The sequence below is a fragment of the Acomys minous genome (assembly GCF_964271855.1).
Source record: "Acomys minous genome assembly, chromosome: 5".
NCBI classification, from domain to species: Eukaryota; Metazoa; Chordata; class Mammalia; order Rodentia; family Muridae; genus Acomys; species Acomys minous.
This window is the reverse complement of record NC_140494.1, coordinates 101,431,580-101,456,604: the sequence shown is the minus strand read 5'-3', so window position 1 is coordinate 101,456,604 and position 25,025 is coordinate 101,431,580. Positions and strand designations below refer to the sequence as shown.

The window sequence follows — 25,025 nt, the reverse complement described above, 5'->3', positions numbered from 1 at the left end:
CTCAGAATCAAGATTGCTCTCTCACTGCCTTCCAGAACACAGCTCGACATGGTTAAGGAAGAATACAAAATGCAGATGCTCAGCAGCACTCAGATCCATGTAACCCTTGGCATCAAAGTAGAAACTATTTGGCATATACAGACTGTAGCCAGGAGGAAAACAAGTCAACATAAGCAGACCCAGACGTGACAAGGGGAATGGAGGTAACACACAGGAACATTAAAATAGCTATTGTCAATGTGCTAACAAAAACACAAAGTAAAATAACAAGCAGAGAAACACAATACAGAATGGAAACATTAATGAAAAAATACGACAGGATCAAAGGCAAAGCCTAGACCTTCTGCCAAGAGAAAAGAGAATGCGTGAAATGGAAAATCCAAAGGATGAGATTAACATTAGAAGAAAAGATAAATTAATTTGAATACACAAAAATAGAAACTATACCAACTAACAAGCGGTGACGGGGAGTGGGGGGGTGGGGGGGGAGCTAAAATGTTAGGCTTCACTGGCCTCTGTTAAATTGTAGCGCGGGAAGGGAGACATCTTCTCAAAGCAAAGTCACTGAGATTTCTCTAAATTTGAGAAAAATATCAATTGTGAGATCTTAGAAGCTTAATTAATCCCAAAGAGGATAATTCCAGGGATAACTACTCTAACACCCATCATCACTCTCCAGCGAAGATCAGTAATAATAAGAAGAATGCCTTAAGGCAGAGAAAAAGACTACAACCTAAGAAAAACTAGTGACTTCATGTCCAATTGATGCAAGCCAAAAGACAACAGATTGACTGAGGAATCATGCACAGCTCCAGAGATGGACCTGACTGGGGTGACAAGGTAAGGAAAATCGCAGATAAATGCACAGACACACAGAAAAGCTTCCACTGGGTGGTCTGGACTCTCTGTCGGAGAAACCTCAGCACCTTGGAAACTTGACCTGTTTACTAAATGCATATAGCTGAACAAGGAGCTGGGGTTACTATATACAGGAAAACAAGGAGGCGGGGTTTATGGCGTACAGCTGGGTCAAGGAGACAGGATTAGCTCATCTCGGGAGGAGCAGTGTCTGTTGGGGTGCCATCTTTAGGTCATGAATAGCCAGTGGGGAGAAAGCTGTTGTGGACATTTTCTGCGCACACTGTCAACACTCGCAATTGTTCCTCCAAGTTAGGCTTTGATATTTACCTCTGAGCATCACCCCAAGGGGAAGGCTTTCCCTTTTTTTCCTATGAGTCTGAGGCTATGTCATCATGCCTGTGCCAATAACACATGTTCACTCAAGATTTGACTCTCTAAGCCTTCCTCCACTTCCTACAATAGGCAGATTTTAAAGCACAGAAGGAAAAATGGCCAGCTTAGTTCTACACGGAGTGGGAAATAGTTCCTAAAAATACAGATATGCTAATTCTACACTTGGCAAAGAGCTACTACCAATGTGTCACCTGCACACCTGCTCTACAGTAAAAGAAATGATAAAGGAAGGTTTCGAGGTATAAAAATAAATAAATAAACAACCTGATTTCAGATTAAAAATCAGATTTACACAAAGAAATTAAAATCTCCAAGGACAGTAAATACATAGGTAAATATAAGCCAGGCTTTGCTCTTTAATTTCTTATAAAAAATAATGCATTGTTTAAAGAAAAAAATAGCAATAAATTGTTTCTTTTGTAGCATGGTGAGAAGAAATCTTTGAAGATTAAGAGACAAGAAAAAAAACACAATTAAAATATTGGTGTTGCTGGTGATTTACATGGGGTGGGTTGATTTTAATTCAAGGCACAAAGATTCAGAGAACCAGGACTTCTGCTGTGTGTACCTTCTGTATATGGCAGAGAAGCTACACTGTGAAATCTTAACAACGCGGTCGCCTGCGCAAGACCCGCACAAGTGACAACTCCAGTTGGAATGCCAACCTGGGTGGGAAGATGTCACACCACTCTGGCCCTAGATGAAGAGCTGTAGGCAATTAGTGAAAGGTTGTTGGGAGAGGCAGAGTAAGTCCCCTTTAAGGATGAGCCCCCGATTGGTTACACAATCCCAAATGGTCAGCCCTAAAAACACATACATATGAACAACAGTGAATATACCCAGAGATCAGAGTGTGTGTGCAGCTGTAAAGAAGAGATCATGAGTTAGGGAGGGAGTGGCTGACGGGAACAGGGGAGGAGTGGAATGGGGAGAAGGTGGGCTAGGTATGATATGAGCATAGTACTAATGTATGAAATTATCAAAAAAAAAATTTAAAAGCCGACTTATACATTTTGAGCCTTTCACAAAGTCTCCAAACTTGGATGGCCTAACTGGTAAATTCTATCAGATAATCAAGGAAGAAATACTTGGATATACTGTGAACTTTTTCAGAAATACCAATGATGTGAACATTTCTAAATATAGGTACCATATTGATAACAAACCATCCAAAATATTATGAACACTGCCAATTAATATCTCTCATTAACATAAACACAGAGAAAAGTAATCAACTCAAATTCAGCAATACATAAGTAGAACAGTGCAACAAGGGATTCTCCCAGAAATGCAAAGGGTTATTTTTTAACATTTAAAAATAAAATCTGTGGTTATCTATAAACTGAAAAAATAAGATACAAATCATTTCATTATCTTTCCAGTTGAAGAACTAGCATGTCACTGAATTCAGTACTGGGATATTATAAAACCAGCAACTATTGGGGAGGTGGCATGGATACAAACTTTAACCTGATAAAGGACATTTATTTTCAAAACTACAGATGACATTACATTTAATAAAAAAACAATAAACAAACAAAAACAAAAAACCAAACAACAACAAAATCCCTGAACGCTTTCCTTCTTCATAGGACTCAGAAGAGCTAGATATCCATCCTTTGACTCTTATCACCATCTTTGTGACAGAGATCTTAGTGCAGGAAAGCACATTAAGAAATGAAAGGCACCAAAGGTAATGGTGTACACCTTTAGGCCCAGAACTCTGGGGCATCAGCTTGGTCTACAGAGTGAGGTCCAGGACAACCAGAACTATATAGAGAGACCCTGTCTCAAACATAATAACCACAGGAAGAAAGAAAGATAGAAGAAAGAAAGAAACAAGAAAGAGAAAGAAAGGAAGGAAGGAAGGGTGCAAGAACTGACTGAAAAGACAAACAAAACTGTCTTGAATTGTTCACAATATTCACAAAGAATTATAAGGAATCAAAAATATATATAAAGCCAATAAATGCATCTGTTATCATAAAATATACAAAATCAATTAAATGTCTAATATTACTAATTGAAAGTTGGAAAAAGGAAGCTTTACACATCACAATATTATAAAAGATGAAATACCATCAAAGTTAAGATTGCATGGTCTTAAAGATGGACAAACACATTGACAAGTAGAAAATGAGCCCATTTTGCGTGATTTCATTTAAAACAAGGTGTCAAAATAACTGAATGGGAAATAACATTATTTTCAACAAATAATACCACAAAAGCTGGCTACCTGTATCAAGATGAGGAAGGGGGAGGAACCAGACTTACAGCTTAAGCTATGTAGAAAAGTGAATTAGATTCATTAAGACCTAACGATACAGCTCTGTGAAGTCTAAGACTTTATAAAGAATACACCCAAGAGCTGGGGGATGGCTCAGTGGGCAAGGCACGTTCTACGTTCGTTCCAATCCCCAGAAGCCACACAAAGCTGGATATAGTGGTGTCTCATGACAAGATGGAAGCAGAGACAGGAGAATCCACAGAAGCCAGTGGGCCAGCTACCATGGCATACACAGCAGTGAGCAGTAAGAAACCCTGTCTCTATCGCAGTGGAAAATGAAGAGGACAGCACATGTGATCCCTGGCAGTCATGTGTGTGAGTGTGTGTGTATGTGTGCATATACACACAGACACAAAGGGGTATTAAAACACGTTCATGATTTTGAGATATAAGCATTAGATATTAGTAGGGACCCAGGAAAGTATGAAGTTTAAAAAATAATGTTAAACAACCAATAAAATGAATGCAAGTACTTCACAAAGGACACTATATGAATGGCTATTTGACACAGGAAGGGAAAGGTATTCAATAATGTTATTATTCAAGAAAGGTAAATTGTAGTCACAAGTGTTGCTACAGTGCACCTAGTAGGAGGGCTGGAAGATCAACCACACCCAGTGTTGCCGAGTAGTGGAACAACTACTCATAGAAATATAAAGGGATGCATACGCCTCTGAGACCCATCTGGCCATTTTTAACACAAAATTATCCATGTATTTCATCTATGACTCAGCCCCTTCATTTCTGGGCATTTGTTTACCAAAGGGGAATGAAACATGCACACACACACAGAGACAGAAGTGCACGGAACAATCACCGAGTGGAACAAAAGAAACTGAGGAGTGCGGTGATGAAAACCAATGAGAACTGGGAATGTAAAGCATTGTGTAGCCACGTAACAGGATGCTCCTTAGCAGTCAAAGAAAGGAGCCACCAAAGGCAGCGGTAGGAAGGCACCTCAAAGACAGCGGAGGAAAGAATCCAGGTCCAAACCAGATGAGATCGTGAGACTCTTAAGCAGCATAGGATGCCCCCGGAAAGAGCAACAGTAGAAACCAGAGCCACAGTTGTTCTTGGAGTCAAGAGTTGTTGTTGGAGATAGAACCAACAGCATCTTTGGGGAGCGGTAGAAATGCCCTCTGTGCTTCAGAAGTTCCCCCTGCTGTTATTGCATTAGCTTTGAAATGTTAGCCTGTTCTAATGCAGCTGATAGAAATTTGAGCTTGATGCAGGGGATTTCATTTGCTTATACGTGATTTTTATCTGCAAGAAGTATTATGTTACACAGGAAACTGCATCCAGCTGAACACAATTGTGGAGGAATATAAAATCTCTTTCACACATACACAAAGACCTCAAAACTCAGTGCTAGAGCTCAGCGTTCACCTATGTTGTTATAAAAATAACCACCGCTTTTGGTGCTCACTTCCTTACAAAGCCTTACGGGTAGGCTTTTTCCAAGGCAAAGCAGAGTTTAATTTTTGAGACAGGGTCTGTATAGCCCAGGTTGGCCTTGAACTTGCTATGTAGCTGAGAATTACTTTGGTCTTCAAAATCCTTCTGCCTTCACCTCCCAAGTGCTAGGATTGCACTACCACATCTACTTTTGTGTAGTGCTGTGGACTGAGCCAGAGTTTTGTGCTTGATAGCTAAGCATTCTGCTAAATAAGCTGTATCTCTAGTGCCAACATAGATAGCTTTCATAGTAACTGTAAAGTTCTTAATCACCAGCATGTGGGACTCACCCTTTTACTGGGCTCCTACTTAATTTTATGCTACTGAGTGGTTTTTACCAACTTCAGTCTCTCTTGCATAAGTCATGGCTTGATTGTGCATGGAAATTGTGATTTTTTTAGTAATAAGCATTCTAGCTAGACATGTAGAGTGTATGAAGCTTTGACCCCCAAGAGCTACATAAAACCAGCCAGGAATGGTAATACATGCCTGTAAATTCCAACACTCAGAAGATGCAGATGGGGGGGCGGGGCGGGAGAGTGGCGGAGTTCAAGATCATCCTTTGCTATATAGCAAAGTCCAGGGCAGCCTGGGCTACCTGAGACTCTGAATCGAAATAAATAAGTGTAAAAAAAAAATTCCCTCCTCAAAATACATAATCACCTTAAAGTAAAACTGATGAGTCCTGCTTAGATGAATCCTTTTCGCCAAATTTAGTAAAATGTAACGAGCTAAAACCTGCATTCCATGACAAGTAAGAGATATTGGTGGTAACAGTAAATCAGTGTTACCACTCCCATTTTGCTAAGGCCCAGTCCTCATCTGTGTGTAGGCATTAAGCTTCTGGCACATCTCACTTCACTTCCTAGAGAGTCGCCAACTACTCACAATTTCCCGGCTATGTTAAGTTTGTTCTTGACTCTCTGACCTTGACATTACTTATGTTTACAACATTACATCTCCCATTCTTGTCAGAGAATTTATTAACAGCCATTCAAACTTAGTTAAAATATCACTCCCCTTGGGACTTTATGCCTGTCTTGTCATTCTGATTAAACACCCCTTGGCTTAAAGCCCTCGTAGTCTTTGTACTTACCTTTAATCACAGATTTTTGACTCATCTTGAAGATGCTAAATATTAGTCATTTCTTCGAGATCATAGCTTTCAAGTGGAGGACTGTGTGTTTAACCCAGTGACTCCACTCCAAGCTCAGCACATGGTTTGTGTGAACCATCCAGCATATTGTTATTTGAAAATGGTCTGACCCTTGTGGTGAATATACTCTTTGTTGAACTCAGTTGCTAGCTTCCTGTTGTAGACGAGCAGACTAACACGGAAATGGTGACCCAAGAGAGCCCATATTTATCACCTTTACATTCTAGAAGTCAGAAGCCTCACATGGGTCACAACAGTCTCAGTTAAGGTGTCCGCAGGGCTGTGCTCCTGTGGAAGTGCTGACAGGATGTCCTCTTTCTTGCTTTCACTTCCTTCTTGAGTCCCCTTCCCATCTACATGGACAGCGGCTTCATCTCTTCATTTCCCCTAGCTGTTTCTCCTGTCTCCTCACCTCTTCCTCTGGCCACCAAAGGCCTGACAGCCAGCAGGTTTGTCTGGAGGCAGATAGGATGGCATGGAAAGACCTTGAATCCAGACAGGAAGTCTTGTCTGGGTCCTGTAGACTCCAGTCACTGTACATGATAAACATCTAGTTGTGGGAAAGATTAAACTTTGTCACAGGTGGAAGCAATCTTGGCGGGCTTTACCCTTGGGGCACACCATGAATACCTTGTGAGAGACTGTTTGGAGCCTTCTTGGGCTTGGAATTTAGGAAGCCTACCTGGGAACCCCACCATGGCTATTGTTTTTTTAATTGACCCTCGAAGGGAGAAGGAGACTGCCCTTTGCATGTGACTGGGAAGGTGGTGAGAAGACAAAACAACAGGTTGAGAGGAGGAGAGCGCACGGAGAGGAGCGAGTGGCTGGACCAGCACGCGGGATGGAGAAACACCTAAGGACCCGTCCTGTGGTACAGATACCGGAAGGTTCACTCTTCTGTCCCTTTAACCTTTTTTTTCCTTCTTGTGTATGCTAGTTGGGTTGTACAATAAAGTTTAATTGTTAATAAACAGAGCCAACATCTAGTGCATTTCTGTTGTTTTAGAGGAAAGTTATACATGTTGCTCCATCTGTATCCCTTAGCATACAGATGCCTATGAGGACACTTTCCACTGACCTGGCTGACCCAGAGTGACCCCCACCCCATGTAAGATTTTTAACTTGGTCTCATCTCAATGTCCTTTTTTGCAGAGTAATAAGGAGTCATAGACCCCAGGGATTAGAATACAGGACCACCAAAGTGCCCACTCTCTCCATGCTTTGCGGTGGCTGTTCCAGCTGCTTGAAAGACCCTTGTGTTCAGTTCAGTACAATCCTGTGTGTTCAAGTGTCACATTTCCTCAAGGACTTCAAGTCTCTGCGTGAAAGTTGTGTTAATGACTTCCTCGCTACCAATCTTAAAAGTCACAGCCTGTGTCTGCCTGGGTGCCAACACTCTTGCTCACCTTTCATTGGCTCCCTTTTCCTGTTCCTCATAGCTTACCGACTACATTATTGTGGTTGGTGTTTAAAAAAATATTTTACCAAATAGATTATTTAAGAGTCAGTTTACTTTGCTTTGTGCATTTATATACGGAAGCACCTAGAACACAACCTGGAGCACAGTGGTGAAGTCAGGAGGCTTCATGTGATGCGTGCCCATGAACGAGCGGGGGTATGGTAATACTTTAAGGTGTGCAAACATGATGCTTACTGCATGGACACCCAGAGAAGAGAGGGTCTTCAGCAAAAATAGAATCAGGGCCATATCCATTTTGTAGAGGCCTCTTTACTGTAAAGCCCTTTAAAATCACATCTTATAACATCATATTTATAAAATCTGAGCATCGAGATACTGCAGACCCAGAGGTTGGGACTTCTCAGGAAGGCTCTACACAACAAGGGACATTGAAGAAAAAAATGTTAGCAAAAGCAAAATACTTCAGGGAGTAAGTGGTGGTGGGACTGCTACTCTGACGTCTGTTGTGTCAAAACTTGGAAGGAGTTAGAATTTAGTAACCAGATTCACAGATGGAATTAACCATGATTTGGGGGGAGTACAATGGCCCCAAACTAAGTGGGGGCTGTTTGAGTATCCTCTTGTGCCGTTGTATACACCTCAACTTGTCCCTCTGACGCCTTCATTCACAAAGCAAAAATCCCATAATAAATGAAACGAGCACGGAGCTAGTTCTACAAATGCCCCGTGCTCAGGCTAGTCAGTTAAAGGAGGACTGTATCAAGAACGGGGCTTTTCAAACACATCCTCTTTTTCTAGTAACGCCACATATTAAAAGTGATGCGTAGGCACAGACACATGTTTATACGACTTAGACACAGTTGCGTGTGTGTCTGTGTGTGTGCATGTGTGTCTTTGGTTCTGATCATGGTATTTTGAAGAAATCAGATCTTTCTGGTCCACTGCAATCTGAAAGTATAGTTGATCTTACCGAGACTTTAAAATGTAAACACTGAGCACCATGTTGATATTACAAAGTTTAAAAATGAGCTAGATTCTGGTTGTCACACACAGTGGGGTTGCTCTTCTTTGGAGCAGCTCTGGCTTGCAGAAGGTATACCTTTCTTTCTTTCTTTCTTTCTTTCTTTCTTTCTTTCTTTTTCTTCACTACAAAACTGAGCCAAGTAGTTCCTTTCCAAATATCATTACATAATGAGAGAAAGCAAAAGGAAAATACACACAGAGTGGTGGGGGTGGGGTTTACAAGAAATCAGCTTAAAAATTAAAGGGCTCTGATCCCATCTTGGCTTCTTTGTCTGTGTTTTAAATTTTTAAAAATAATTGCATCCTCTAAGTCCCAGGGCAAGCAGTATAATGTAGGCAGTTACCTGGGTCCCTCACCTTTCAGCTTCCAACCCATTCCTTTGGACTTTTTTTTTTAATGCCTCTTTACCCTTAGCTACTATCAAGCTTAAAGCCAAGCGTTCTTGTCTGTTCTAAGGGTGACACTTTTTCTTTGTTTGAGTGACACCTTAGAAATGAGTCCTTACTTTATATCCACAGAAATGGGGACAGATCCTGTAAAATAACAAAGAAACACTAATCTGGTAGTTGAGTAACCTAAATTCCTGCCCTGATTTTCTCAGGAGCTTAAAGCTTGAAATCTCATCTGGACCTGTCCGTCTCTTGTGTCCAACTCTGCATCTTTGATCACTCTTAACTAACATCGCTGAGATTCTTCTAGATGTAAAATGCTTATCAAACAGCAACCCCATCTTTATATCTTTAATGCATCCCACCTTCATCTTTATTTTGAGAAAGAGTTCATTACAGCCCAGTCTGGTCCAGAATTATCTATACTACCCAGTCTGGCCTTGAACTAATAACCTTGAACCCTTGAATCTCATGCCTTAGGCGCCTGAATGCTAGGTTTAAATGATCACATCTACTTCTGTCTTTATTTGTTGTTCAGTGCTAGGGATTGGACAGAAAGCCTCACATATCTTGACAAACACTACCACTGAGCTCCCCCAACCGCTTGCCACATCCTTTCTAGTCATCATCTTTATTAAATAAGATAGTGATTTCCTAATGCCGTAGCAGCCATAAATGACAGGGATCAGACTCCCTTGCAGGTCTTATCTCTGCAGTGTTGTGCCAGAGTCCACAAGAAAGGGAACTCAAGACTTACATATGGAAAAGAACTCAGGCGATGGACACCTGGTACCCCTTTCATGCACCATTCATCAGGTCCTCTCAACAGCTCCTTTTTGATAAGATCTTGGTGGCTTAACTTTGACTAATTAGCTTACAGGTAACGTGACCCCATAGGCAGTGTAGAATCCTTCCCAGGGGTTGTAAATATGGATGGGTGATACATTCTTATGAAGTGATAGAAACGGTAAAATGGAAAACTCAGATGTTAGATGTTAGCAGAGATTATTTCTTGCTAAGTGAGATGGTGAAGCTATGGCTAAAACTGGTCCCTGAATTCGGGTTGGTCACGAGATCTAGTCCCATGCACACCTTCTAAGAATTCAGTTACTCTGTCCTCCCCGAGATCTGTGGTTTTTGATTTTGTTTTCCTTCACTGTCAAATAACCCTGTATTGCTTTCCTATGGCTATGGAACCAATTGCCACGAATGTGAAGTCTGAAATCAAAATGGTTCCTCCTGGAGAGGCTCGCAGAGAACCCATTTAATGTGTCTGCCCCAGCCTCTTGTGACTAGTGGCAGTTCCTGCTTGGGTCCATGCGGCTCCCACTGTGTGTGTGTTTATCCCTTCACAGTCTCTAGAAGGAGTTGTGTTATTGGATTTAGGACTCATCATCCTAAATGGAGTTCTTCTCTTGAGAGCTCCTCAGGGCTATGAAATCCATAAAGATTTTCCCCAACAAGGTCCCATCATAGGTTCGGGGTAGATCTTCAGGTGAGTCACTGTGGGGTTCACAGGTTTTGTGAAATCTGCTTCAGTGGGTTCTGAATAATCTCATACTTATACATACAGTTGTGATATTATATGCATCTTCTGTATGTTAAACCGTTACATTTTTCACAGATTTAATGACCCTTTCTCTACTTCCACCCTGCCCTACCTCTTATACTTTTGTTTCCGTCTGGACATTTTGGCTTTTAATGTTATGCTGAAATATCCATTCAGAGTAAATGTTAGATTTGCCTCTTTTGTGTATGTCAAAAAGACAAGTGTGATGATCAAGTGATCTTAATCTGCCTAGTAGAAAAAAAAATCCTATTTTCCTTAAGTCCTCCGCAGACAGCTGGAAATTCATTCATTTAACTGCTTCTGGACCAGTTTATAAATTCTGGAAGAGTGCCTTGTTGGAGCACTTCCTATCTTGACATCCCTTAGGTGTTTTATTTGTAGTTTTTTTCTAAACGTGAATAGCAATGTCTGCATTGGGTCTTTTGAGTGATATAAAGTGCCTGCTCATCCATGGAAATGTCCCCTATTATGTAAAGTCAATTTCCATGGAACCAGGCATTTGGTAGGGTGAGAAATCTATCCCATTCTGGAATCTCAAATAAGAAATCCGTTGTAATGCCACTATAGAACTGTTTTTATGTTTACGAGCTGTGTCTTTAGATATTTAGTACTGCAGAATTAAATGATTCCATGCCATTAAAAAAAAAATATATATATATATATATATATATATATATATATATATATATATATTCTCATCACAACAACAACAAAAATACAAAGACCCATTTTACAAGAAAGGCGTTTAATTGAGATAATTCTGAGGAATGGATTCAATTAAAAAATAATAATATATTAGAAAAGGAAGCCATGCTTTCCACTCAGTTATAGTCTTATGAATACCTTCCATCTTCCTCATTCAGGATGAGGATATCCACCAGGTTTAAGCTTTTAAGCTTTGTGGGGTGTGTACTCTGAGTCTCCATAGGCATCTTCACATTGCCTCTGGGCTGTAGAAATAAACGCTTCGATTCAGAAGGAACCGGTCATAAGTCCTCTAGCCGCTAGGAATAGTCTTCTGGGGGTGTACACAGGAGGCTCCATCCTCAGCAATCACCTTACAGAGCCTTATCCCATCATAGCACAATGTCTGAACACAGTAAATGCCACACTAGGGATGCTGAGCTCCTGCCCTGGAGACTCTCCCAGTGTGGCACCAGGAAAAGAGACCCTCTCTCAGAGAGCACCAGGGACGCCATCAACACATGCTGCCGGGTCTGTTTGGGGAGAGTTAATTACTGCCTGCTTAATTCCTCATAAAACTTCCAAGGCTCATAAGCAGCTGACTTTTGGTTGTTGAAATACATTTTAATATCAAGAGCTACATATTATTATTTTAAAAAAATAACAAATAAACAAAAACAAACCAAAAACCTACACTTCTTTTTGTGGCTAACGGTTCTGGTCTTTACAATTTTCCATCCCTAAATCAAGCTGATCCTTTTTAATGGCGCTCATGCCCTCAATCAGAGCTGCGTAAACAATTCATATTACAAATTTCATGAAGACACATGTGAACATTTAACGGGCTTTGGGGAAATGTTCTGAGTTTAAAAAAAAAATCTAGGTGGATTTTCTTTCTTGGAGATTATCCAGTCCTACTAACAGGCAGAGAAAATATTTCCCATGCCAGCAAGTATCTGGGCCTTTCTTTGCATGCCTCGATCCTTTTCTTTGGTAAAGGAGAAATAGTGTGCATTGAGGGGGGTGGGCAAAAAAGAAATGACGAGCGAGGCGAAAACTCTGTGGCTGGAGGATGAAATTCCAAGCAGAATTCCTTCAGACACTCCCAGTTGTGTGAAGGTGCCAGGCAGTGTTCCTTTTCACTGTATCTGCTCGCTTAATTGTTTCTGCCTGTTCCTTTCGTTCTCCAGTGAAAACATTAGCCTAAGGGACATTTGAAAATCAAAAGGTAGGCCTGAAGTTTCACAGGAAATGAACAGTGGTATTACTGTGGCATTCAAGGAAAAGTTGAGAACCGGAAAGAAATAGGCAAGATTTTAAACCCAACATATCTGTTCTCTTTGTTGCTGTTGTTGTTGTTGTTGTTGCTTTTTATTCTGTAAATGTCAAGATAAAACAAACAAACAAAAACAAAACATAACACTCCTCAGGCCCTGTGTTTTTACATGGGTGGGTAGCTAACAGGCTCTATGAGGTATGCGCTAATGGATTTAGCTTATACGCAACGAAAATCAAGAGATTTTGAACTATTCAGGAATTTCTAAAATCCTGGATGGATTTCCTGACAGCTATAATTATTTAATTCCCTCAGAATCATCCCTCTCCACCGCCTCCCAAACCTCCTTTTGGCAAAATTGTCAAGATAATTAAGGAAGGTGGTGGGAAGTTTAGAATCCGAACCATCTCGAACACCCACCACACTGACCGAGTAATTCCCGGCTCTCCGCATCACTGTGATGGAATAGGGCTTCCGCTCGCTGCCATGGCTGTGCTAGCTGCATTTGGTCCCTAGCAGGACACTGTCTTCAGACAGAACAGAACTGGGACCTCAGAAGCCAAGGTTCCTCCCTCCGTTAGCCCGTGCACACCCCACGCAGCGTGGTCCCCTCTGCCTCCAGCACCGGTTATGCTAACTGCCGCAGTGTTACCAACTCAAAGTGGTATATGGACCCCGTCCGTCTCCTCCCCTGATCACAGTCACAAAGGGGAGATGTTCAGACACCACCCTCAGAGGTCACAATTTGGAATACTGCCTGTTTTACAACATTCTTCACCTTAACAAGGAAACCAAACAATTCCAGGAGAGCAAAGAAAGCCGTCAGCAAACTTGTTTAAAACGGCCCAGCCGGATACAGATGTTTTAAGAGGTGAATAATGAGGTGGAAAATATCAGACTTGGAAAAAAAATAAACAAAAGTCTAGGTGTTTAAACATACAAAAGTCATGAGACCATTTATTTTTGGAAGTACTTTGGATTCATTCAGGTGGCCATAATGAGGACTAGCCAGATAACAAGCAAAAGCCCTTTCCTGCCTTTGAAGACCAATGTACTCGATGGAGATTCAAATTTTCAAAAGAAACAATCATGATTTTACATGTGATTATCTCCTGAAAAGACCACCACAGTTTGGAATTCTTTTGCCCGCCCTGTATTTCATAGACATTGCACACCTGGAGAAATAATTTACTCGGTAGTTAGATTCAATTATTCATTGGTCATGCACTGCACTCATCACTTTTAGGAACAGCAAGACACAGGAACTGTTGATTATAAAAGGGGGGGGATAGGGGGAGCTGGCTCGGTTAGCTACCTTCACACTGATCATTCTCCGTGGAGAATGTAATCCTTTGGCGGTTTCTATTCCTGGAATGGACTCGGTATTTGTGGTGGCAGAGAGTGGGGGTGCAACACCAGTTCTGGGTCTGAAATGGGAAAAGCAAAGCAAAGCAAATGGACAAACTGCACTTTAAATACGTTGAAGGGAGGGGATGTATTTTTACAGGTATCAATTATCCGTGTTACAAGTAATAAATAATGCTAAATAAAACATGCAACTAAACGGGCATTAAAGGACCTTTGCGCATATAGAAGACAAGAAAAGCTTTTTCCCCCTTCCTATGCTGCAGACTGCAGGCATTTCCCTCTGCCTCTGTCAAGTGCAATTCTTTCTTGATGAATGACAAGGCAGGATAATAGGCTGTGGTCACCATGGCAACCAGACAGCAGCCCTGTGTGCCTAGCATTTTTTCATCTGAAAATGAAACCAGAAGCAAAGAAAAGCTGAAAATGTAACCAACAGATTAACTGATACAAAAAAAAAAAAGAAGAAAAGAAAGAAAGAAAGAAAATAGGAACAAAAAGGCAAGTTAGATTACAAGCAATTAAATTACAGTACCTAGTCCTCCTCATTCTCTCTCTCTCTCTCTCTCTCTCTCTCTCTCTCACACACACACACACACACACACACACACACACACATCAACTAGATATTTTAAACACTATTTGATAAATGTGAAAAAATGTTTATCTCTTTTCCCAAAAAGGTTTCATTTATTCCTAAAATCTAGAAATCATTGTGTGTGTGTGTGTGTGTGTGTGTGTGTGTGTGTGTGTGTGTGTGTGTGTGTTTCTGGTTTGGTTTGGTTTTTAGGCAGTTAATTTCATTAAACATGGCAGTCCATTAAGCTTCATTTGTTGAGTTTGTTCTGGAATTTCTAAATTCCTTTCCATGGTCCCTTCCTGGAACTCTCCAGAAACTACAGGCTCTATCTAGGGCCTGGGTGGGGCAGGGAAGGGAGGGGGACCTAAAATAAGACAATTCCCAGTTAGCCTCCCTGGATACTGTAGACTGCAGACCCCGGCTGTTGGCTGTGGAGTGTTCCTCTTCCTTGGAGCCAAGAGATGACTACAGATCTGCACTGTCTCCACTCTTGCTCAGGGGAGGGCAGCTGCTCCAGAGGGGCTACACATTCCAACCATTTACTTCATCTCAAAAGTCTTCACTGTAGTTTGTCTCAGAGATGTTACCAGTCTCTACTAAACAGAACTGAGCAAGGAAACAGACCTAAGGGAGCCTGTTCTGAGAGCAATGGTCCCTTGCGTTGGGCACTCGGTTCGGGCAGGCAGTGTCCAGCTGATGGTTAGAAGACTAACATCCCATCAGGCTCTCAGTCTTGCAACTTCAGGAAGATGCACAAATGAAACATGTCTTGGGACCCAGGTGTCTGGTGTAAGTCTCATCTTAGCGCTTCCTTTGCTGATATGAATATATATATATCCTTGATATGAATATATATATCAAGGAGGAAGCTACTAACCTCTCTGACCTGCACCATTGTTTTAAATCTCTAAACTGTGTGAATCTCACCCACTTGACAGGAAAGCGAAGGTTTCTTGATCAGGACCTGGACACGCCCATGTAGCGTATGCATGTGCTGTATGTAAGGCAGATGATGAAGAAGGAGAATGAGCACCCATAACCGCCTTTTCCAGAAGGGCGTGGACCAATATGTTATCTCACGTGGGCTTGCTTTGAAAATATCAAGTCACTTGAGAAAAGACAAGTGGATCACCCAGAGATGTCACAAAAGTTTATAAGAGAGTCCTAAGACCTGACACTCCCACCTGTCCTAACAGAAAAGGACTAAGCAGCTCTGGATTTGTCTTTCAGGAACATTCTCTTAATGGAAGAGAAGGCAGAAAGAAAGAGAGAAAGAAAGAAAGAAAGAAAGAAAGAAAGAAAGAAAGAAAGAAAGAAAGAAGTCCTCAGAGCAGTTGACAGATGTTAGCGAAAGCACCAGGCATCCGGATACTGACAAGTGTCCAAAATGTGCTGGTACATAGTCCTCCCAAATTTCCCCTCTCACATGCCCAGTGGCTGCACCGGCCACCCACAGCAAGGCCTAATAAATCCTTCCTTTGTCCCCATTTCCCCAACACACACAAATGCAAAGTAAACAGTTGGATCAAAGCTTTTAATGTGCTTTGTACTGTTTTATTTGAAAAGATCAGGTCTGATATTTGAGTGGAAGGGTCCATCTGGCTGGGCTGAGCTCAAGAAGCCTCAGACAAATTGTAAACAAGACCAGGGCACAAAGTCTTTGCGGCCCACAGCCTGCTGCTGCCACTTCAGAGCTGAGTCTCCTGTGAGCTGAGTTTCCCTGAGCTCTCAGGCAAAGGGAGCTCGGTAGGACTGAAACGGACCCCCACAAGCTTCTGGCTCATATATCACATGATATCATTGTTCCTAGTTTTTTTTTTTCTAAATGTCTCTAGGCCTAAGACGGTACCTGTCAAATATTTTAGAGTTTGTAATAGAACCAGTTAAGATTTACACAACCATTAAAAACCATAGTTGTTCAAATAAACTTCTCAATAATGAGGGTTTAAAAAAAAAAGAGATGAGGAATGAAGATGAATGGAAAGGAATAATTGCGGTATTAAGTGTGATATATACTTCTAAAGAAGGTTTTCATTATTTACCACTTTTGGAACACATGGGAGCACACTTACCTCATCTTTTTTTCTGGACATTTATCACACTTAGTGTTCTCACTAATTCCGTGTCTTCCTGAAGTACTGCGAGCTTCTCTGCAGATGGGTCACGGTCATCTTGTTGCATCGGCACACTCTTAGATCTTACAGAATGTTTAGCCCATAGTAGGCACTTAAAACTGCCTGATAATAAAACAGAGGAGTGTTGCAGTCATCCTCTAGAGTCTGCCTCCTACAGTGGTATTTCTACAAACTTCTGACTGCAGGCAACCTCACTTTCTGAGCTTGAGTTCTCCTCCATAAAATGAGGAGAAAACTATCTTCTCCCATGTGTCTGTGTGTGTGTGTGTGTGTGTGTGTGTGTGTGTGTGTGTGTCTGTGTGTCTGTGTGTGTGTGTGTGTGTGTCTGTGTGTCTGTGTGTCTGTGTGTCTGTGTGTCTGTGTGTGTCTGTGTTCTCACAATTCTCTGTATACAGGTACACACCTGTCACATTGCATGTGCATATGTGTAGAGAGGACAACCTTGAGTGCCATTCCCCAGGAATCCTCTATTTTTGCTTTTGAGACAAAAGTCTCTCTATGACCTGGAGCTTGCCAATTAAGCAGATCTAACTCCCCAAAATACTTCAGGAACCGCCCTGTCTCCCAGTATTGGGATTAAAAGGGTGTGCCAATGCACCCAACTCTTTCACTTGAGTTCTGGGGATCAAGGACAAAGCCTCCTGCAACAACTGGGTCGAGTGGGACCTAGGAGGAAAAGTCTTAGATTGTTGTGACTCCTAAACAAGACACATATGAAATGCTGAGCATCTGACACAACAGTGTAGCTCTACAATGGCTACTCATTTTTTTTTTAATTCAATGTCTCTCAGAGACATTTCGGATGAATTGCTTCCCATTCCAAAAGATATTTTTCTGACTCTCTGGAAGCTCCTGCAGTACTGGAAGAGAAATGACAAGTCTGTCATTTTCCAGAGGATTGCAATGTGGACCTAGTGTGCTGAGTGTAGGCATAAAAAAGTAAATGCTGTCTTTAATCATATAGAACAGGGAAGGTGGTGCATGATGGCAAACATAGAACTGAAAGCGAGCATAGAACCACAGCGCTGCAAGGGCTGAGGGACCAAACTTGGATGTACAATGTACAGATTTCAGCCAAGGGATGGTTTTCTGCATTTGAGCAACTGGTGAATAAACTATAGATGGCAAATTAATGTACACAGTACTGGCTGAGATCAAAGACAGAAGTAGCATTTGAACATTTATTGAGCATCTATTGCATATGGAACAATGATTATATACATACATACATACACACACAAAAACACATATATAGAGAGAGAAAAATCCATTCATATATATAATATATATCCTGACTTAGAGTGTTGTCTCAGGCTCCAGTGAGACTGTTGGGGTTTCTACTCTGATTCTTCTGCTTACTGGCTCCATGACAAGGCATATTATGTAAGATGTCTTGGGGCTATTTTTTTATCTGTATCCAAGAGTGTAGCAGTAATTATGCCTCCCTAATGTTCATGGTCATGGAGCTAGTCAGTGCATATAACAATATTTGGAAGCCTGGAGAGATGATTTTAGTGGCTAAAAGCATTTGATGCGAAAGCAGGAGGACCTGAGTTCAAGCCCCCAGCGTTCATGTCAAGCTGGGCATGCCTGCATGTGGTTATAACTCAAGCATTTGGAGAAGCAAGACAGGTGGATCCTGGGAGCTTGCTAGCCAGGTGAAACAGTGAGCTGCTGGCTTAGGGATAGACTGTGTCTCAAATAATAAAGTGGGAAACAATAGAGCAAGACCCCTAAGTCATCCTCCAGCTTCTGCAGTCACAAGCATGGGTGATCACACCTTCACTCAAGCATGCATATACAACATCTTACACACACACACACACACACACACACACACATGTGAGCTGCATGCATGCACATACATCATCACACACACATATACAACATCACACATATGCATATACAACATAACACACATGCACATACAACAACACACACATGCATATAAACATCATACACACACACACACTTATACAACATCTCTCTCTCTCACACACACAGTCACATGGCATATCTACTTGGCAAGTACTCATTAGTTTTTATTGCTGTGGTGAAATTTTGCACTTACTCATTCTTTTTAAAAGTAAAAGAGATAATGAACCAAATGTCAGTTCCGTCTTTGACAGAAAAGAGTGAGGTTTGGAAACTGGTTCCGTCGCCTCCAAGTTTTATTGGTCTCATTTGAAAATAGAAGTAGGAGGTCCCAGCTCCAAAAGATGTGTCATGAGCCAGACATTTATTTCAAGAGATCAAGACTAAACATCAATAGTGGACATGTGAATGCCAACTCTCTAACTGGAGGCAACAAGCATGGAGGAGACTCAGCAGCCAGCACTAAACTAGGACAGCAGAGGTTAGGGTTCCTAGTCTGGGAAATGAGGGGACACTTGAGAAAGCTCATTCCATAAAGTGCTTGTCATATAAACATAAGTTGCCAGTCTACCATTGTATCACCCCAAACACGGGATCTCCCCAGAAGCAGGGATTGATGATGAAAACATCACTGCTGGAGGTCACATGATCAACACAGTGGATATTTCCTGCTGAAGGAATCTTTCAGTAACCATGCAGATCAGTTATTATTGCTATGGGCTGCCAGTGACCACACTGGCCTTAGAATAAAACCCTCAAGGTCCTGTAACCAGCAGACAGCACTGTCCAGTCATGTGTGTGTGTGACACTCAGGGAGAACACCGTTCCTTCCCACCTCCCCCTGTCCGGCTAGGTTCTAAGTTGAATGCCAGCTACAGGCCACCTCCTCTTTGAGACTCTTCTCCTCCTCCAGGCTGTGAGCCAACACCAGTTCCCTTAGGCAACAGACAGTTTCTGCTTTGAATTAGAATCATGTACTATCCACTTTTTGTCCTCCACACAGTTGCAAGCTTCTTTTATGAGGCCATATTTGCATGTCACTTTTTTCTTTTTCCAGTCTTCATCATCGTAATCATCATCATCATCATCATTTTGTGTGTGTGTGTGTGTTGTTTGTTTGTTTGACAGCTATGTGGAATAAATCACAGAAGAAGGAAGGAATGACAAAGTTAGTTTATATATATCCTCCCTATAGCTACGCTTGGTTTTATAATAAAGGCCAAGTTGACCATAAAGGTTAGCATTAGTAACAGTGACTATGAATTAGCACTTATCAATCCTATGAGCCAAGAATGCACTGAGATGTCTTAGAGTGAGGCATGAGGCAGTGGTGAGTGAAAGACTCATATCTGCACCACTACCACCCTGAAGCCCACATAGCCAGTGCATGGACAAATGCACGCATTTGTCAAATCCCAGCCCAAATATATAACTGCGAACCATGAATGATAGAAGAAAGGCATTCCAGTAAGTTGTGAGAATACAAACAAAGGGACAAGATCTAATTGGGGGCAGGTCATGGAAGGCTTCCTCTGGGAACTGATGTTTCAATTCAGATTTGAAATGATGGTAGCAGTGGCTCATGGATAGTGCTGAGCCTTGATGGCAGGGGACTGAACAGAGTGGCCACTAATGGCATCTCGCCCCACAATCAGTTTCTAAGACTGTGTGTGGATGAGGAGTGGCTTGCCATCCGGGCTAATAATTTTGAGTGTGTGTTGAAAAAAGGGTGGCAGGCCATAAGAGGAATGGTTGAGGGAAGAATGTGATAAAAGAGGAGAGAGGTAGGACTCATGGGTGGGGGTGGAGAACAGCTCAATGAATTAATAATAAACCTGAGTATGTTGAGAAAAAAAAATCACAAGTACAAATGAGGTGACGCTGAGGAGCCATTAGTCTCCCTGTGGACATGGCAAGTAAATCCTTTAAACCTTTATCTGTGGCTATTTTGTTTCTACTCTTAGCTTTCTGCATTTGAACGTGTAATCCTACTGTCCTTACATACAAATAGGCACATCTGTATCCACATCCGGAGCCAGAATGAGATCATTGCCTGTGGGGTGTAAGGAAAGACAGGAGTCCAGTGAGTAATAGGGTTGGATGAGATCAAAGGGGAGAGGTGAGCCCGATGCCCTGATGTCTTGGGCACCAGCAAGGTTCTATTTATAAACACAATTGTCATTGCATTGGTGAAAACAACCTGGATGGTGGGTTGCGCTTGGACCAGGAGAAGGTGGGTGGAATTGTATTGATGATGGTCTCTAGGGTCTTTTCCCAGTGGTTAGTTAGTAACTTAAAAATAAAAAAGAGGCAAAGACGGCACAGCGGAACTTCTGAGACAGAACACTAAGGGTTTCATCTGCACTGTGAACTATGTCTAGCGTGGTGTCCTCGGTTCCAGGAGCCCAGGGATGATTCAGAGGCCTGGCTTATCACTGGATGGGTTTGTTTAGCTTTGCTGGCACAATAACACACAGAGTGCCTACAGCAGAGAGAATTCCCATTTGTGAGTGTCTGTGCGTTTAGACTCCAGTGGCTTTGGACTTGAGGACGGGTAGAGTCAGAGGGAGAGGGCCGAGTGTGTCTTGATTCATGAGAGCGTGGACTGGAGGAAGTAGAAGCTTTGTGCACAAAAGAGGAGCATTGTCTGCTTAAGAGGCTCTCAGAGCTAAATGGTGTTAGGAAACATGAATAAAAGTGATTTATCCAGGTTCCTCCTTTCACCTTCACGCATCTTCAGCGGTGTCAAAAGATCTGTCTTGGGAGAAGCCTTCTCTAAGCTGTTAAGTCTTTTCAGTCTATAAGGCTCCTTTATTAAAGCATTAGGACCCATGGGAGGAACCCACCTTATTAAATAATACCTTCAAGAAGGATTAATCCATCAGTTAGTCTCTCACAGGTACAGAGAGGAATCCTGAGGCCCTAAAGGGAGGAGACATGGGAGAGATGGGGGTTGGGCAGAGGCACATGGGTAAGGAGTGGGAGAGCACTATGGGAAATCCTCTCCAAGTTTACCGCATTTTGGTGGCTCCTGAAAATTAGCTCCTATTCCATATACAAAATTGTCATGTGTACAAGTGTTTTTTTTTTTAAATCACCAAGAAGTCATGTGCATGAATTACACGATAATAACATACCATGTTAAGGGCATTTGTTCTTTAGTATTCGTGGAATTTAGTATTCACATGGTTAGATATGTAGCCATATTCAAGAGGGGGGGAGAAGCTACTAACCAAATAAAGAGGGTGTGCAAGATCTGCTTAATGCACACATAGCTGCCTTGCCTACCAGTTATTGTTGTGAATGGCTTCTGCTGACTGGCATTGAAACCAAAAGGCGACTGGCAAACCAGAGTTCACTAATGCTTTGATCCAAAGCTTCACATGTCTCTGTCTCTGTCTCTGTCTCTGCTTCTTTGTCTTTCTGTCTGCCTCTCTTCACGTGTCTCCTCCCTCCTTTCATTGCTTTCTCACTCACTCTCTTCATACATATATGCACACAATATCCACATATATAATGCGCATCTTGCTAGGATTCAAAAGCGGATAGCACTTTGAAAGTTCTTTATAACACAACTGTATAAAGAGCAGCAACAAATATTCAGCTGGAAGGAGGGCTTGCTTACTTAGTGAAGAACAAGCCAGACATCAACGCAAAGCTTTCTCAGGGAACTGAAAATGGAGACTAGCTCTCATGCCAAACATACAGATGACTGATTACAATGACTTGCTTTGGTATGACGCTTAAAGTTTTTGAAATCTACCTCTAAAATCTGAGTGGCATTGGGTCAGTGGGAATAATCCTTTGGCCCCTGAAGTTCAGATGACACACTTATCATCAAACCACAGGCTACATAGGCTGTGGTGGTAAATGAGAAATGTCCCCAATAGGCTCAGGCACGTGAACATTTGCAGGCCCCCGCCAATTGGTGGCGCTGTTCAGAAAGACACAGCTTTGCTGGAGGAAGTATACCCTTAGGGGTGAGTCCTGAGGATTTAAGCTTCGCTCCATTTCCAGTTTGCTTGCTGCTTCTTGTTTGTGTTGAAAGATGTGATCTCCTAACTTCTTACTCCTGTTGCCAGTCCTGTTGCTTGCTGTCATGCTTCCCCCACCAAGTTGGCCTCTTATTTCTCTAGAATTATGTGTCTCAATAAACACTTTCTTCTGTGAGTTGTCTTGGTCATGGCTTTTTTTTTTTTAATCACTGCAAGAGAAAGTTCTAAAAAACCAACCCTCTTCTCCAAAGGCCTATAGAAGGCTCTGTGACCCACCTTGGAAAAGGGTGTCTCAAAATTCAGTCAACATGTTGGGTTGGCGGGATGCCTTTTGTTCACTTACAATTAGGTGCATTTGTTTTGTTTTGTTTTGTTTTCTTGAGACTGGATCTCTTTATGTTACTTAAGCAGGCCTGAAATTCATGGCCTTCCTCCTGCCTTAACCTCACAAAAACTAAGATTACAGGTGTGCGTCACACAGCTGGCATGAAGATATGTGTCTTAAAAGACATTGACATTTTTCAAACCGCGAAGACACCTTTTTCTGTCGTCATAGGATGTTACAATGGGCTGATAAGACCTTGGTATTCACAAGGTCAATTTTTATCTCTATTTAAGCCAAATCATTTGTACTGCACAGATATCTGTCTGTCCTCATTACATACCGTGATATTAACTAGGAGCCTCTGAGGAAATGACATTGTTAAAAAGGAACGAGGGTCCCATGCATAGGCGCACACTGCACTTTCTGTTTAGCTAGATGGGTGAACAGCAAAGCACCCTGCTAGACAAAGGAATGATCATGCTACTGAAGGGGATGCATTTTCCTGGGAGTAGAAAGACAGCCCAAAGATTGTGCATGTTTTCTCCACCCAGCGACTCTTTTGCAAATGTGTTTTAATGCACATGACATAATTATGAACAAGAACAGATGGGATGGAGTCAGAGGTAACAGTCTTCTAGAGAATCTGAGCCACTTTGATTTGACTTTGGAAAATTCACCATGAACGCGGGCTCACCACATTCATGATGTTCACTTACCACAGAAAGCACTGGGCAGCCGTCTTCCACATAGACTGTCTCCAAGTTCATCCCTTACCATTCTTTAGCTATCTCCATTCTTTTCAGTCAAGTGAAGCCTATACCACTAATTTTCCTGGCACTGAATATTCCTTAGGACCTGCATGTCTTCACATGTCTGCTTCCTCTCACAGGATGAGCATGTTGGGGATCAGGTTATGTAGGATTCATTGGTGTAGTCCCAGGATGTAGTAGGACCTCAATTAATGTTTACTGGATGAGTTACTTTGTATTTAACAAATGATTGGCATACATAGTACCAGTTGGCTCTACACAGTTGTAATCTATTGGTTTAGCACAAACGATTATATTGGTTTGGGCAAGCAGGCAAATAGCTGTCTACAAAGCAGACATATATGTAATTCTATGCAGTGTGCTACACTGATGTAAACTGACTAGGTTGGCCTAATTTGGATGAAAGACATTCTTTGATGATATTCCTTCCAATACTTTGTGTGCCAGTGAAACACTTAAAGCCTTGACTTTTACAACAGTGGCTTGGGGGCCAAACAATAGGACCCATAAAAATTATCTAATTCAGCTTTGCAGTTCGATAAGATGTTAAACTATTCATTTGCTCTGTCACAATAAGATGACAAGAGGGGAAGTGACAAAGCAGACAGAGGATCATGGAAGCAAAGAGTAAGAGACTTCAAGGGTATAAAATGGAGTAAAATTGGTATGTCAAGGATTTCTTTCCCTTGGATTCATATTGCATTCATTTCCGGAACTATGAATACAGTCTTAATTCTTGTTTTACAAATTCCCAACCATGATTACAAATAGTTAATTTGTGGGAAAAAATGATTAGTTTGTAGGATGAAGTAGAGGGTTGTTTTAAAAATCTGAGGAAAAACTGTACCATGATAATTATGTTTAGTAAATTAAAAGCCAATGGTGGAATCATAATTTTAAAAAATCCTTGAAAATATAGGATAGAAGTTAAAGAAAAGCAGTTACATCTTTACTCTTGTCTTGGTGGAATTTTATATCCTTCTTAGTTTTATGTGCACAACCAATAGCAAGCTGGATTCAAAATTAAGCAATCTATGACTTTAAAACAATTTTGTGTGCATGTGTATGGTGGTCATGTGTTGGTGGGAATTTGTGTCTGTATGACCTGGCACACCTGTGTGCACATGCATGTACCTTCTGCACTTCTTTCTCTGGAGGCTGGAAGTTAGCATTGGTATCTTCCTCAATAACACTCCGGTTTACTTCAGGAGGCAGATACTCTCTCAGGACCCAGATCTAGCTGTTTCTGCTAGTCTTGCTAGACTCCTTTCCCAGTGGAACCCCAGTCTTTACCTGTAGAGAGTACTAGAATATGTGAGTGGTTGCCACACTCACCTGGCTTTATGTCATGCTGGGAATCCAAATACTGGCTCACAGCCTTGCTCAACAAACATTTAACCACCGAAAAATCTCCCCAGTTCTGTTTTGCTTTGCCCTTTCCTTTTTTTTCCTTTCCTTTTCTTTT

The 25,025-nt window shown here is 41.7% G+C and overlaps 1 long non-coding RNA gene across 5 annotated transcripts in view; it reads right to left on the bottom strand.

Annotated features, from left to right (window-relative positions):
- The window catches only part of LOC311598598, a 512,559-nt gene that overhangs the window by 87,605 nt on the left and 399,929 nt on the right, over nt 1-25,025 (bottom strand). The window contains exon 2 of one of the 5 annotated variants that reach the window (XR_014779595.1): nt 13,831-13,942. The exons of the other annotated variants lie outside the window; for them this stretch is intronic. This is a non-coding gene — a long non-coding RNA (uncharacterized lncRNA). The remainder of the gene's footprint in view (nt 1-13,830; nt 13,943-25,025) is intronic. 5 annotated transcript variants of the gene reach the window in all.